At 40.0% G+C, this 10,973-nt stretch overlaps 1 long non-coding RNA gene across 1 annotated transcript; it reads left to right on the forward strand.

Moving 5' to 3' along the window:
- The first annotated feature begins 2,254 nt into the window (after positions 1-2,254).
- Positions 2,255-6,825, forward strand: LOC148891839 (uncharacterized). The gene is made up of 3 exons (XR_016116482.1): positions 2,255-2,336; positions 4,242-4,304; positions 6,081-6,825. It is a non-coding gene; the product is annotated as an uncharacterized LOC148891839 (long non-coding RNA).
- Positions 6,826-10,973: the final 4,148 nt, after the last annotated feature.

Below are 10,973 nucleotides of genomic sequence, written 5' to 3' on the forward strand. Positions count from 1 at the left end.
TTTTTCAATAAATGTTGATTTCTTTAACTTTGCCCCTTCAATGAAAACCTATTAAAAACAGACGCAATCTTGATGAATCACAGTGCATATGTTATTTTAATCTATTTCCATTTCCTCCTCCAAGTATCTGCGAAATAGTCTGTAAACGCCATATTCCTTGAGACAAATTTATTAACTGATCAGGGATATTTTTCACATTTGAAGGACAGTTAATAAATTGGGTTCTTACTGTGCTATGAGGTTTGTACACACTACATTTAAAGGACAACCGGCACCATTTTTTGTGTTTCCCACTGACATCAGAAAAATGTTTTATAGCATCTAAAATACCCAAAACAGGCAGGCTGATATTTTTAGTTAAATGAAAAACACCAATAAAAATGACTTCAAAATGAATCCGGAAATGGCTAGTTTCAGAAGATCCCACCCCCTTGTTCGTGACGTCACGCCAAGACGTCTTGCCTTGCTCGAGAATCAAAACAATGGCTTCAGATTCGGAGAAGATGTTTTCTTGCGACTCATCCAGTTATGAATATGATTCAAATAGTTCTGAAGAGGAAAGCATAAATGTTTGCAATTGATTCAAGGAGTCCTCCCATATCAATTCGAGCCGTCAATGACAGCAATGTAGCACCCAGAAAATGCAGAAGATTGCGCCCAAACTCAGTTGGAAATGGGCTGATTTGTCAGCTGGGAATTTGTGTCAGCGAATATCAAATAGTTGTCTTGGTGCAACACACAACGATTCACCATGGCGTTATTTATGTGTTTTCATTCTAATTTCGCCATCAACACGGATCAACACGAAGTTTTCAGACCAAACAAAGTACCCAAAATGCATTGTGTGTCGCTTTCTCGGTCAGGGGCGGTCCAAACGTGATGTCACATGGGGATCGTCATCAACTCGAAAACAAGACTTCGTGAATATTCAGCGCAAGTATTACAACGTAAACCATAGCTATATGCTGTGGAATCTTTGTAAAATACGCTCAGTCAAAGTCATTTGAAGTGATTTTATAAATTATGGACATAACTTGTCCGGAGGCGTCGGTTGTCCTTTAATGCTTTAGGTTTAGTATTTCCGGCCCAAACACTCCCTCCAAATGCTCCTGGCCCAGCCCCTCTGTCAAATTTTAGAACCCAATGCGGCCCGCGAGTCAAAAAGTTTGCCCAATCCCTGGGCTATACAGTCACATGAAATGGTCCCACAATTAGAAGTAGAGCTGGACTGTCATCATCGGACACGATGGACAACCGTAAGCAAGTAAGACATTGTAGCAACAGAGGAATGAGCATGCCCGCCACAACATATTTATATGTGAAAATACGTATAAGTAACACGAGGCCTACAATTGGTGCGTTGCATGTAGCATTCGATGTCACGGCCTTATGCCAACAACGTGGCACACTAGCATCGAAAAATTTTTGTATATTAGCAATATAGATTTTAGATAAATGATGTTTTTTTATTTGCCATTGAGAAATATCATGCTCCAATGAATGTATTTTGGTTTATTCCAATCAGTTTTGTATACTTGGGCAATCTACTTAAATCTGGCAACATCCATTTTAGACTTTGGCCCCCTTTTCAGACACAACCCTTTTTTTAATTTCCCATATGCATCCTTGCATGTGTTCAAAATATACAGATTGATCCAAACAGCCAGAGACAGAAATAAAAGTGGCAGCAATTGTAATCTCAGAATTTGAAAATGTTTCAAGGCTATTTATTGGAATTGTCAGCAATAAGGACAGTGATCATTTAGTTCTTTGCATTGAATAGACCAAATCAAGCCATTAACCAATATTGGCGGTTATGGCAAAATAAACATGCAACAGTATTTCCAAAAGTGCCACAAATGGCAATCAATAAATAAAAAGAAACAACATGATTAACATCTCAAAGTGTAATTTTTGTTTTTGCAGGATCAAAGTCGTTGGATGAGATATGAGATGGAGAGATCTGAGAAGACTCAACCACAAATGTCAACCAAGGTAGAAGGACCGCATTTGACTGAATGCAACGCTACACAATGCAATGCTATCGTCTGCCACGAATGAAATGAAGTTAAACTTAACTTTATCGACACTGTTTTAAAAAAAACTTGCGACTCCAGTTACAGTGTCAAATCCTCAGACTTCAGCCACCTGCATTTTGTGACCCATAATATCTGAAGAGAGTAACCCATTTATGCTGTAACCAAACATTCTTTCGTTGGCAGTTGATTTGATGTTTTTTTTTTGTTTGTTTTTCAGATAAATCACAAAGAGAGCTCTAATGATGACAACATAGTGGTCATGGCTGTTATGCAAGTGTCCCTGAGCTCCAGAGACTGGTCAGTATCATCATAAGAATCTATTGCGCTTAATCTATTGCAAATTTCCCCATTGTGGGACTATTAAAGGCTTTCTGATTCTTATTCTGTTAATCATAGATATGGGGAAAAACACATTTTTTGAACACCTGGATTTAACATTTCTTGGTATGTTTTGAATATTATTATTGTATAGCTCTCATATTATTATGGGAATAATAAAGGATACCATGAAATCACTGGACGGTATCATACATACATACACTGAGAGAGGGAAAATGCTTTTCAAGAGTAATTAAAGCAACACTTCGGTAGGCTGTATCGCTTATGGTCCGACTAGCATCTCTTCAAAACAATTGTCTTCCTATTACAATGTCTAATACGAGAATGAACATGCTGAAGTCCAAAATTTGCACCAGCGAGAACTTTTGAAATTATTTATGTCAATGTTTCAACAGTTCTATGGCAATTCGCAAAAGTGTGTATCAAATAAACTGCTATTTATATATGTATATGTATATGTATATGTATATGTATATGTATATGTATATGTATATGTATATGTATATGTATATGTATATATGTTTATATATGACGTTACTTGCCAATACTCGTCATGAATGTGGGATACTGGATGAAAACACATTTGTTTTTTGCAAGACCACAAGCCCCCAGTCCAGGGGTCGGGAACCTTTTTGACTAAGAGAGCCATAAAAGTAAAATATTTAGAAATGTTTTTCAGCGAGAGCCACACGCACGCGCGCGTGCACATACAAACGCTCGCGTGCGCGCGCGCACACACACACACACACACACACACACACACACACACACACACACACACACACACACACACACACACACACGCGCGCACCCGCGGCCACTTTTCAACAAAATATCAGAATGTATTATTTAAAATAACTTTGTGATAGTACTCACCGTTAACATGAATGGTTTTCTGTTCCGCGTGTTTGATAAAAATCCAGAAAAACGATCAGAATGAAATTCAATTTGCCGGTCCAGAGGCGAAGTTACTGCTAGCAAGCCTGCACACGGCTCATAAGCTTCCACACTTGCTATCTGCAATCTACTTCTCGCAGAAGTATGTTGATGCTAACGTTAACATGGGGCTTGTTAAAATGTCACTGACATTCGACTGTTTCATCGATGGTATTGTTTCATTGCAAATTCAAATCACATTTTCTCTCCTCTAATGCTTCGGTGCATTCACGCAGAAGTGCACTAGTTGGGCTCATTTAAAGGGGCGTTTACCTGTTTCAACATTCTAGGTCAGTGTCATCCAATCAAAATTGCGCTTTCCGCCAACTGCAGCCCCAACGGGAAATGAACGGCGAAAAAAACGACAAATGTATTTAGTTTTATCGGCGAGCCATATGCAATCATCAAAAGAGCCATATATGGCTCGCGAGCCATAGGTTCCCGACCCCTGCCCCAGTCACTTCAGAGGACCTGATGTAATTCGTCAGAGAGCCCTAAACTGCAGGACAAAAAATCTGGAAGCATTGTCTTCCACAAAATTGAGAAAGCACATGGCCACAATGTCCAAAGTTCTCAATTTAAAAGACAATGAAATGGACGAGCTGGCAGACTTCCTCGGCCATGATATCCGAGTGCGCCGTCAATTTTATCAGCTTCCGGAGGGGACATTGCAGCTTGCAAAAATTAGCAGGGTACTCATCGCTCTGGAAACCGGAGGTTTATTTGTATTTACAATAATAATGATATGATAATGATGATAATAATAATACATTACATTTTAAGTGCCTTTCAAAGCTCTCAAGGACACTTTACAGTCACAGACAAGCATAGGTACTATAATAAATAAAATACAATCACAAATAGAATGCAATAAATAAAATACAATTATAAATAGAAACAAGAAACTTGTTTTTTTTTTTTGTGCAGGCAGGTCAGATGGGATGATCCTGCTCGTCAAGAAGGTGCCTGTTCCACCACAGCAAACAAAAGGTTAACTGTTTTCTCTTGGTTCGTGACTGAGTTATCATCTGACAAGCAACAGTGGTATGGGTCTATATACTGTATGGGTAGGGGAAATATGATACGTTATTTTTGTTTTTGATTACCATAATGTATTGTTATCCTACAAAAAATGCTCTATATCTCTTCCTCCGCAGAACATTCTATGGGATATTTAGTATTGAACAACTTCAAGTTAATGTCGAGGGTGTATAGAAATCAGAATGGAATGTTTAAAATCATGTTTTCTCAGTAGTAAATAGATAAGCATTTCTTCATGTAAAGTGAACCCTTACAAAATAAATTGATCCCACCCAAAAAAATCTGAATTGCATTCAGACCTGTACCGTGAACATAGCACTGAAGTACATGTTGGGGTAATTTGCCATATGAACATGTTGAAACATCGCTTTCTAATCTTTGTTTACGTTTTGGACTTCCTGATACGTCATATCCTGCCTTCCCTTACATGATGTCGCATCTACATTACGTCACATCCTATTGCGTCACACCCTGTGCGCCATATAAATGCTCCCCCATTCTATCTATCGCTCTCTCTCCATGCTTCCTCCTTAGCCGACACCGCGATGTCTCCGCTCTCTTCAAGATTTAACCATCCTCTGCCATCAACGCCCGTAGAAGTAATGAATCAGGGACGAACGATCAAAATAAACCCATTATTATTGGTGCCGGAAGACTCCGGGTCATAGCTGATGGCTTCGAGATTGGGGGAAGGAGTGGGCCCTGCAGTTGCTTCCAGTGAACGAAGCTGTCTTTTTCCTTCGAGTGGGCCGCTACTCCCTTCTTGGTGTCTGTCGCTCAGGATTGTTTCACGGGTGAGTGGCACCGCTAGCATGCAGCTAGTGGTGCCACTTGACTGTATTGCGGTTTTGATTGAATGTATTGTGGAATTCTTTTGGCCAAAAGAATTCTAACTACGGTTAATCTGCACATCAGTGAGCTTGTGGGCAGGTGAATGTGGTACGGTCGACCAATTCTAGCCGAGCTCTGTGGGTGTAGACTTACTACGCTAAACTCTATAATGCTTGTACGGGTGATGGGGTCGGTTTCCGTACGCTCAGCGGCCGAACTGTAAGACCGGTGCAATTCCAGGTCATTCTTCAGAAGGGTTTAACTCCTGGAAATGTCCGTGCGAGGGCTGGCGAAAAATTGATTTATTAATTTGGAGCCGGACGATTATGTGTTCTTTTTTTTGTTTAATTGCAGCTGCAATAGATCGTGGATTTTCCGTAACATTAATGCATTCATCAACACTAGCGCGTTATCAGCACTACTAGCCGTTGCTGCGGGGCTTCCCAGGGAGTTTCATTCTCCGAGGACAGTTCGTGGGCGGGGGGTCGGCTCAGGGGGGGGGGGGGGGGCATTTGGAGGAGCCGTCTGTCCGTTGTCTTTTGTGTGTGTTTTTTTGTCTTCCCTTTTGTGTATTTTTGTGTATGTGTGCGCGTTATGTGAGCGTATACGTTGACAGCTGGGTGCCTTGGGTGTGAGCTTCGCTAAAACAAAGTGGGGGGGGGGGGGCTGCCCAGAGGGAGCGGCAGCCCAGTCCTCCCTCCTTCCTTCTCTGCCCGAAAGAGGCCCTCCCTCTTTAAGTTCACAGCCGCATTCTAGGATCGGCAAATTGATTCGTTCGCCGAATAGGTAAATAAATGGAAATAAAATGAATAAGGTTTGCGTTAACATTCACAAATGTATTGTGCAAAAAAAACATTGTTCTTGCCGCATGTAATTCTCTCTCTTCTTTCACAGGACGAGAGGCTGCCTTGTCATTACAAGAGGATTCGACGGGGGTCCGTGCAGACGACTATCCTGTCTCATCGGAAAACCTGCCCAACCATGCCGCCAGCTTGACGTCTTCATGAATGACATAACACTGTTAAAATCCCATAGCTCTTTGATGAATACCCTCCACTTGAAACAAAAAACTAAATTAAATAGGCAGGCAAATTAGACTGAGTGAACAAATAAATAAGCCAACAAACAAACGAATAAACTGAAGCCAAACTTGAGTGAATTTGAAGGCAAAAGTAAAGTGTTTTTGTTAGATTGGATAAAGCGTTTTCACTAAGAGAATTGACCACCTTGAAGTCAGGATTCCAGTGTTTTTGTCTGCCATCGGGACAAATAATTTTGAAATCCTGATTCGGGCGAATGCAAAATGAAATGGAAATTGTATAAAATGACAGAGTCAAAGAGTGCATTTGTAAAATTATAGGATTTGTTGGCTGATGTTGGCTGCAAAGTCATTCCCCAAGAAAGTGGTGCCCTCCTGAAATGCAGACTCACTAACCACTAGCAATGTACTAACCAACTAACATCTAACAATCATTTAGTGCAATTTCTGCGAGAGAATGCATTGCAGAGCTTAAACGATGAGACAGACTTTGATCGGGAAAGAAAGTGTGATGTGTAGAATGAAACCATCCTTTCGACATGTGACCTGGCACAAGTCTTCTTTTGTTCCCCACAGGACAGAGCTGTGGTCTGAAGGGAATGACGTGGACCACGCCAACGTGGGATGGACCGGTTGCGGAGCTGTTGGCCGTCTTAGGAGCCACAAGCTTCATTTGGATTTGTGAGGACATTGTTCGTCAAGAAGATTCCCGATGCACGTCACTGGAGACCGACAGATCATACCCTCTTTCCCAGTCACCAGCTCATCCGTATCACACCCTGGGGCCGCTTGCGATAAATGCTACAAACAATTTCGTTCCTCCTCGTCGTCCTGGTGATCACCATCCAGGATGCCATGAAGATTTGACTTGTAGCGAATGACATGACTTTAATTTGAAATTGTTTCCATTGTGATTGTTCTATTTTGTGATTTTCTTTTCTCTTTTTTCTTTCTTCTTTCTGTTCACCTCCACCGATGTTAGATATGTTCGTCATGGGGGAGATGTCGGGGTAATTCGCCATACGAACATGTATAAACATCGCTTTCTAATCTTTGTTTACGTTTTGGACTTTCTGATACGTCATATCCTGCCTTCCTTTACGTGATGTCGCATCTACATTATGTCACATCTCGAACCATCCGTTACGGGCTTTAAAATCCTGAATAAGCGCCGAATTTCCAGGTTGGCGCATGGCGATATCGGCGTGAATTAGCCGTGCTTTCTCGCATAAAATAGCTTTACTCACGCTGTCGCCGGATAGCTGCTTTTCGTGAATCCAAATTAACAGAAGTTTTTCAACTTCTTCGATTGCCCGAGACCGTCGCTTTAAGAGCATGGAAACACCTTTTGCAACAGACGCACCTTTGATAGCTTCTTTGATGCGAAGGATGGTAGCGATGGTGGACTTAGCATTGCCGCGCTCTGTCGCTAAATCACACAAACGCACACGCCGTTCATGTTTTTCAATTATCTCCTTCTTCTCAGCGACGCTGATTTTATTGTGTTTCTTCTTGGGCTGAACACGGGCCTGTGGTGGGTTTTTTTCGGTGCCATAATCGTAAAAGTATAAGCAAAAAGCTGCAAGGAGGCGATGGACGTGTGCATTCAATGAGAGGGGGTGTGCAAAGTAGCGTCGGCTGGAGCGCTGTTCGGTTGCCGAAGATCACTCCGCCAGAGTCAAAGGTCGTGTGCTTTCGTGTTCTTCCGCAGAAGATTATGTATTTATGTATACACACTTCCACCGAAGTGCGTAAGATGAAAATAGTTCTTATTATGAGGCTTAATATTCATCATAAATTTGACGTTCGTATGATGAAAAGTTCGTATTATAAGGCATTCGTAAGTTGAGGTCTCACTGTAGTAGTATAAGCAGCAGTAGTAGTAGTAATTTTAGTAGTCGTAGTAGTAGTCGAAGTAGTAGTAGTAGTTGTGGTTGAGGTATTATTATTATTATTATTATTATTATTATTATTATTATTATTATTAAAATCAGCATAAAATGAACAACAGTATTTAGATTTGCGTCGTCGCTATTTAAATTTTTGCAACTGTGTTACCATAATGAAGTCATTATACAGCACAAATCAAAAGGTTGGGAAGATGTCCTGGATTGTAGATTAATGTTTAAATAATTAGCATTTAGGATGAAACTGAATTATTTGGGAAATGCCACCACCCCTGAAGAAAAACGGTTTTGTTAATTGAATTCTTCTCAGTGGATTTGTTTTGCCCATTGAAAATATTTGCACATCTCTCGGCATATCTATGATGTGGCTAATGTTTTATGACCTGCATTTACTTTCAGTTCACATCCGTGCATTCTTAAGGGATTAAAGCTAGAATTTCCAAACCTCTCCATGCATTTGAATTTGTCAGCCTTTTCATATTTTGGACCGATGAGCATATGCATCCATTGAAATCATTATTTCCCCGTGCTACAAAGACATATTTTCAATTTGATATTTTTGGTGATGCACTGCATTTACTCATTACAACAAAAAGCAAAATTAAAGCTCTCGCATTTCTGAATTATCAGTGGGCTTAGTTTTCGGGCGTTTTTTTTCTACGTAAAAACACCTAATTGAAAAATACCAACTTTGAACTTGCCCTGAAAGCCAACGCTGCATGAATTGAGTATTTTGCTCTTTAAACAGCCTCAGCGCATCTGAAGCAGAGCAGATTTTTCAAGATTGTGTTTAGTGAGGCGACCCGAATCACTGCTGAGATCAGTCACCTTGCAAGCCTGAATGACACCGTTCAAGTCGTGCGCGCAACTCGAACTTGCGCTCTGCCTGCGTGTTAATCGCTAATTATTTGGGTGTGTTTTACGTTTCAACGTCTGAGAATTGCTGAACATGACACACAGCTGACGGCACACTGTTAATGTTTAAAAAGTATGTTTGCATTTGTGGATGATGTCCATGCTCAAAATGGGGACGTAGTTTGTGGCTTTGCCTATTAAAATGTTTGTAGAGTCAAGGTACAGGCGTTTCCATAATTCATGGCCTTCGAAGTTTGCAAACCCACAATTTAATGATATTTGAATACTACTTTCAAATGTGCAGACATCTTGGTTGAGCGATTAGCTTAATGGCTGTTGGTAATCTAGTCGTTTTGGTCCTATTCTCTGTAGCCCTTTAACCGGCAGAGGATGATTTTTTTTTCTTGAATTATTTGCATAACGCCTGTCAAAATGACACTTGGATCTTGCGCGAAAGCCAGACAGGGAAAAAAATTAACAATTGTTACAACGGTTGTAACAATTTGTTACAACCGGTGCGTGCAAGCTATTCCAAGTTTTTTTTACGTGGAATTAAATGATAGGATTTATTGATGTTTGTGTCAATCTGGGTACTCTTATTATGCCAGTGGAATTAAAAGTTGTCTATTTTCAAGGGGAAAAAAAGTTGCATTACGGTGTGGCTTGTCATCTCGTGGGAAAAATATTGAATGAGAGACGAAAAATATTTAAACGACTGGATCTCCAAAATACAACCATAGTTATGACTGCCTTTACAACAACTCCTACATTTTGGTTTTTGACTAATTCTTTTTACTTTTCTCTTCTTTTCATAACATTGCTGTTCATCAGTAATTTAGCCAAAGTGAGACAAATAAAGGTTATCTCATCTCTTAACATATACATTTATTTTATTTTGGAAAACATGATTTTACTGTCTCTAAAAAAATGTGACCATAATATTGAAAGAAAATACCTTTTGACATTTCCTGTAACGTTGTTGTTGTCACTGTAATGGATGTGAATATTTTTTGTGTTTCTTTATTGGCATCTTGGTTTTCCTAAGTATGCACTTACCAAAAAATAAAACAAAAATACGGCAAAATTGTTGATCGTGGGCCCCCAAAGGTACAGCTTGTGGACCCCATGGGAGTCTGGGAATCAATGTGAAAACAACTACAATCACACATTTTGATTTTCAGAATCATAATCAGAAATCCTTTAATAGTCCGGCAGTGGGGAACTTTGCAATCTACAACAGCAAAATTGAAAGGGTGGGGGTGTTGAAAAAAAAACAAAGGATTGTATGAACAAAAAAATCACAGAAGACTGAACTGTACAACTGCACAAAAATGTTTCATAAAAAGTACATAGTGCAATGTCGAATACTACAGTATAAAGCATATATAATATATGTGACTGTATTTACTCGACATAAAGTGGCTGTGCTATTTACAATGCATGAGTCCAGATTTTTTCTCCATGTGTTTATATTAAGTAGCCTGACAGCATGAAAAGCAGGATGACAATCAAACAATAATGAGAAGACTCCATTTAAGTTATCATTGTTGTAGAAAGCAATGGTGTTGCTACATATCGTAAAATCAGTACAATGCAGCGATACACACCTGCAAGTCAGCAAAGACTTGAAAATCACTTACCCCGATAGATTATCCTGACCGATTCTCTTGTGCTGCAGGCAGGGTGTGTTCGTAGTGATTATCCAATCTGCTTGGGGCGGACAATCGCAAATGTTAAACCCGTTCACTGTTTACTCTTGGAAAATCCTTTTGTCTGTGGTCATAATTGAGGTTTGACAGATTGTGCCGTCCAAATAGCTAATTAGCAAGCTTTGAGAAAACTGGTTGTGTTCACTGTTTGTGTAGCAAGTCTTTTGGATATATTATTAAGTAAATCACAAGAAGAGTTTGTGAAGGCGACATAGTTACAAAACAAGTGAAAATTAGCCAAGGCCTCTCTTCCTGTACTCCTGTATTCTCTGCCAGT

The sequence above is a fragment of the Hippocampus bargibanti genome, linkage group LG11, assembly GCF_051943395.1.
Source record: "Hippocampus bargibanti isolate YZ-2025 linkage group LG11, ASM5194339v1, whole genome shotgun sequence".
NCBI lineage: Eukaryota > Metazoa > Chordata > Actinopteri > Syngnathiformes > Syngnathidae > Hippocampus > Hippocampus bargibanti.